The 5933-nt window shown below is 39.8% G+C and overlaps 1 long non-coding RNA gene across 5 annotated transcripts; it reads right to left on the bottom strand.

Moving 5' to 3' along the window:
• Positions 1 to 616: 616 nt before the first annotated feature.
• On the bottom strand, positions 617 to 5281 carry LOC106611709 (uncharacterized). Of its 5 annotated transcripts, none has more exons than XR_001330143.2 (6): positions 5184 to 5281; positions 2379 to 4566; positions 2087 to 2203; positions 1764 to 1992; positions 1556 to 1660; positions 617 to 1439 (listed from the first exon to the last, which is right to left on the bottom strand). It is a non-coding gene; the product is annotated as an uncharacterized lncRNA (long non-coding RNA). The 5 variants fall into 5 exon arrangements; XR_006771048.1 differs by having other exon boundaries at positions 1764 to 1912; XR_006771047.1 differs by having other exon boundaries at positions 2087 to 2183.
• Positions 5282 to 5933: the final 652 nt, after the last annotated feature.

Genomic DNA, 5933 nt, shown 5'->3' with positions numbered 1-5933 from the left:
CACTTTAATTTTTTTAATTGGGTCAGGGTGAGTGGAATGCGCCCTTTGAGAAGATTCAAAGCAATCTCACATAGGGATAATATGAGATCTGAAGAACAGTGACCGTTCTTTAGCTGTAGCCCCAACTTGGCTTCTCAAGAGGGGCAGGTTTCTTTTTAAACGCAGAGACATAGCGGTTACTTTTTATGAATGTACTCAGCCGGCCACTCCCACGGGAACAGGCCGGTTCAGAGCCTCAGGTGTTCTGGAGTATTTGCTTTTAAATCCACGATTAAATAAGAAAATGGCGCTTCGGTAGCGTCCTCATAGCTCTCCATAAAGTAGGATTTCCTTCCCGGGTACATCTGCTGAGCTAGAGTGTTAATTTGTAGTTTGTCTCTAGGGTTTTTGAACAAAACCATGTAATTGGCGTTCAAACTAATGGTACGGCTATTTTTACCTTGGTGAAACACATTCTGCACCAAGTAAAGCACGGACAGGTTTCTATGATGAGTATATTGGGTAAAAGCTCGTGCAATTTCAGGATGTTCGCTACCTGTAAATAGCATATCGTCCAAAACCAGCAGATTGTTTTTATGAGGAGGTAAAAGTTCATCATCAGACAGGGATTCAGGTATTCCTTCAACAAACTTGATTTTTATTTTCTTCAACAGTTCATCATACAAAGGCTGATAACACGAATAACACCACACAATATTGTCAGGCTTCTTGAGATAACACATGTTCAGAATTCTCTAAAATCCTTTTTACAAAACAAGTTTTACCACTGTTGGAGGGGCCTGCGATTAAGACCTAAAATGGTAGTTGCAACCGGGGGTCAAAACCTTCTACAGCAGCCATTATATCTTTAGCTTTAAGACACATTGGGGCTTGTAGCATAAGTCAGCAGCCAAAGGGCAATGTGGTCCCGTTAGTTAAAAGCAGTCTCTTGTCATAGACTACCCTGAATCTTTTAGTAAGTGGGGCATTCCTTAGATGGAAGCCCTCAATATGCCTAACAATTTTTTTTGTAGGAGCTCAAAATCTCCAAGTCACTATTCCGGTCGTTTATGAACCCCTCGACCAAGCGTGTGATTGATTCCAAGTTTACACGCGGGGCATTGTTCTACGGCAGAAGGATAGATCCTGACTGTACTGCCGCTCGAGTAAAGCCCCCATTCGTCTGTGTAGCAAGACATTTCTGGATTTTAGAGCCCTGGAAAAGGCTATAATAAACCTAGCTGGTTCTATTTCAGGTTTGGGGGTTTCTACATAAGAATTGGAGAAATCAAGAAGGTTGGCCAATTCGCAGAGGAGCAAGTCGTCTACCTCGGGAATGTCATTTAAAACGGTGAAATCATCCGGTTTCGTTGTTTTATTGGGAATGTCCGGCGTGCCGAAATCCTCCACGTGCTCTCGGTGTGTATGGTCTTCTGTGCCGTTATACGCCGGGGAGGAGTCTGAAAGAAAATAATATATACAAAATAGATTATTAAACATTGAAATATCTTAGGTAAAAAATGTCAAATACATTTCAGACATAATACTATATATTAACAATACATAATTAAATTACCTCGGCTTTTTTGACGCGGGCTGTTCTGACGAATCGCGGAAACCGTGGGCTCTAGACTTTTTTCACCAGGCCTTCCAGATTCTGCCGGGCATGTCTCGTTGGAGTCTGAAAAAACATTATTTGTCATTGTTTTAACATATTCAATCATAAAAATGTATAAATTATAATAAAATATGTATAACTAATAACATATATAATGGCTTCATACCTTGTCCATGTAGCGCCGTTTCTTGAAGCAGTAAGTTTCCGGACCAGTAACACTTTTCGGGCTGGGGTGATTCTGCGCAATGCACTTGCGCACATGTTGTGCGTTGGGTGCGTGTGGTGGTTCCCGGGGGAGTTAGGGTAAAGCCGGTCCTACAGAACGGGAGAATAGCATCTATGTCATCATTCAGAGTACATAATGCAGCAGGGATCCTTTTTTTGTGGTCTGTCAGCTGTAAACACAAAAAAATTGCTTTTAATATAGGGTTCACACTTTTTTGTTTTTAAATGTATAAACATTCTTATGGATTTTATTATTGGATTTACGTCGACAATAGTGTGATGGGGACTGGCTGCACGCGTTTTGCTCCGCTGAAGCCCCCTCTAACGAAGGCTGTTCCAAATCATCTATTCCCCTCAGAATCTGTGTAAAGGATTGAGACCCTACAAACGTTAAACTAATATTAACATATATTTATACTATATATACATTTTTTAAATATACGAATACGTGCATTTGACATATTACCTAAAAAATGGTTGTCCATCAAATTTTAATATCCTTACAATTCCCTGAAAATACCTCTCCAAATCTAATATATTATTTTCACTAGCTCACCTTCAGAAAGCTTGATGACGGTTTCACAGCTGATCTTTTAGCTGTCCGGGGGTTATAACTCTTCGGGGGTTGTTGGCCTGGTGTCTGGAGTTGCGCTTTAGCTGGTCGTACAGTATGGCTAGTATCTGTTTCCTTAGCCTCGCTCCGAGGTCGTGTCTCTAACGAGAAATATTCTGTAATGAGCTTACAGAGCGGGGTTGCAGTTTTTTCGGGCGACATCCTGTATGCAAAAATTGTCATATAAAGTACCCACGAATGTCTAGAGATCCAAAAACCACAGGCGGGTGTCTCGACATATTCTGTCTGCCGGTATTGCATTTATGCTTCATAGCACCGCTTGGGGGTGTCGGTTGTAAATTTATATCCCGGGGTGGGGGACCGTTAGTATATGCGCTGATTAGAAATAACATATGTTTTAAACCATAGGAGGTTGTTTAGACAAGAAATATTCTGCCTGAGCTGTTTGACTTTTTAGCCCCCACATCCTTGGGGGTGAGATAAATACGCATTTGAAAGGCTTGTGTGGTAATAAAATCGAAAGTGCCCAAGCACAATTGAAGAGACGCACACAATCCTAAACAGGCTCACACATACTTTTTCTGGTTTCAAAAGCCACCCATGCAGAGACACACATCCCCACCCCCTATTTGAAAGACTATTTGTATAACATAAGACATTGCATTTCTCCGCGATAGACCGGGGCGAGAGAGAAATTACAGATTCCCGTTCGTTAAGGGGTAGCATTAATACCCTTTATTTAATTCTAAATCTTTAGTACAGACCTTTTAATAATTAATACAAAACATGTTTATTTAAAATATATATATATTTTTACTGTTCCTTTCTTACAGATAAAGGGCCCCGGTTATAGGATTGTCCCTAACCCCTCCCATCAGTTTCCAATTCCCCCTCATCAAGACTCCGTAAGTTTTCACTCCATGGATAGATCAAACGTCTTGCATGTAGACTCTGTGTATGTCTTAATAAGGATAGAAGCGGCCAGCGACGTAATTGTTCACGATTTTGGAAAAGACTATCCAGGTTTTTCATCAAGGTTATGAATATAGGGTAATCAATCCATTTAAAGCTAAACACAGGCATAAAAAAGTTCACATCCTTGCAGGCTTTGGAAAATACATATGAACTGACAGACTTCGTCGCATTTGTACTATCAAATTGTTCACATTCTAAAATTGTCACTTTGGAGTTGGGACTATAAGCCATTGAAGAGATCCTTAGGGCTTTCAAATCATTGCGCCTACCCACAAGCTCTTCCAATGCATAGCCTGGCACGGTTGTACCACTCAGGGCCTGTTCAATTTGACAGAGCGCCAGCCGTATCTTAAGCCATTCTCTCATACGCAGCGCAGGAGAAAAACTCCCGGGTTTTGCATGATAAAGGGGGTTGGGACCGCTGTCTGTGAAAATCTTCACAGTTGAATCCTCAGGTTGGAATATGTAAGTCATATGGCAATCATTCGTGTCCAAAACTGCTTTAAAACATCCTGGTGCCTCACCCAATAGGTCCTCGATGCTATTATCATTGGCCTCGCGGCAAGAGGCGCATAGTACCCCGAGAATTGGCCTAGGAGACATATTTTTCTGTTTAATGTTCAGGGTTTTATTTTCAAAATCTTGTTTAGTGTTCTGAGGCCACATGTGTTGTTTTGGGTCTTATTTATAAGGCGTCTGCCGCCAACACAATCCCCCCCGGACATTCCTACTTTATAGACAACAACCCTAAGAGCAATAAAATAGGTGGGGTGTGGGGCCATCCTCTTTGAAATGTTCAAACACAACCCCCCCAGTTTAACGAGGTCCCTACACATCAATCATTATGACAACTTCAAAGGAATAGATGCAATATAGATATAAAATAACACACACTCTAACACTTGACAGAACAGGATGCAACTATATGGCCCTAACCACGAGACACCTTCCCGCCAGGATGTCCTGACCGGATGCCCTTATTTGGGCATGGACGCGTCATCCGGACATAGGGTCATAAATCACGATTTTGACCAATGCCGTTTACTTTATTCTCTCTTGTGCCCCTTATTGTTATTCAAGATGTTCCAACGTTCGTAGATGACCCTCAGGGTCATATAATAACCAGGGCGGCTGTAGAGTGGGCAAAAGTTCAACACTCAGGAGTCAATGTCATGTCTTTTGTCTTTTTCATAGCCTGAGAGAGAGAGAGAGAGAGAGAGAGAGAGAGAGAGAGAGAGAGAGAGAAGAATATATTACATAAAGTTATCACATATGTACACTATGTAACACATTATATTAATAATTGCCTAAAAATTGTATGTCATTGTCTTTCAGAACTGTTGCAATACAAAATGTTTAAACATTGTTAAATATTTGTTACTTAGGTATTGAGTGAAATGGTATACATTGAGAGAGAGAGAGAGAGAGAGAGAGAGGTAATATTACACAATTAAATAATAGATCCTCACTCACACAGTCATGTCTTCATAATTGTTCGTAGTTTATTATCATAGTTTGACATACTTTCTAATTATCATTTCTAATCACAGTTTGAACATAGTTGGCCATGGTTTCTAATCATACTTTCTAATCATACTTTCTAGTCTGAGAGGTTTGATATAATAAGAGGGTCAAATAGACCCTAAGAGGGCAGAAGCTATTGTTTACAAACAGTATGAATAAAAACAATGGTTCAAAGGATAAATAGCCTTCATTTTTTTTAAACATACATGTCAATGAAAACAATTAAGACATATCATTCTTAGATAATATATATCTATTTACAAACATCACATTGAATATTCAACTCACCTTCAAAAAGCTCCATGAGGAAGGAAGGATTCCCAGATGATCTTTTATCTGTTCTGTCTTCATGCTGTTCAGGGCTGTTGGCTGTTGGAGAGTGTGCCTTTTATGGCCCTGCCTCTGGGAGCCTGTCAGCTTGTGACATGATGAGAGAGTGAAAGAGGGCCTACCTGTAAGATATTTTGTGCTACAAACATACTTCTATTTGAAGAGATTTTTGACCATTCAGGGATCTACTACCAAACAGTCATGAAATCATACAAAAATTAATGTCAACACTAAAGAATGTGAATTTGGTCATAAAAATACTTGTTGACAAGTTATATGCATGAAAATAAAGATGCTTAAAATATTTGACATTCTGGAGAGATGTTTGGACACTATAGGGGCCTCCTAGGCCTTGTTAAGTACAAATGTCTATAAAGATGGATTGGTATGAGATATTTGTTCCATTTTTGGGGGACATGTTGACAAGATGTTGGGGAATCACTCGAGGGGGAATATTGACCAACTGAGCATCTTAGTGTACAGCTCTATAGGCATTTTGTTACATTTCAGTCTTCTGTGATGTATTTAAAGTGGCATATTGGGTTGCAAACTCAAAAATGAATACATTTAAACTATATCTGACATGTTACTGGTGTCTTTTTTTAAGTCAATTACCATGTGTGTAAAGTGTACGCTTTTGTTTCACAGTAGATTTGTTTAAGACCACCAAGAAACACCTGATTTAGCCCACTGCATTAATTACTAAGG

Source organism: Salmo salar, chromosome ssa09 (genome assembly GCF_905237065.1).
Source record: "Salmo salar chromosome ssa09, Ssal_v3.1, whole genome shotgun sequence".
Classification (NCBI taxonomy): Eukaryota; Metazoa; Chordata; class Actinopteri; order Salmoniformes; family Salmonidae; genus Salmo; species Salmo salar.
The sequence above is the reverse complement of the archived record's forward strand: the minus strand, read 5'-3'. Positions and strand labels throughout refer to the sequence as shown.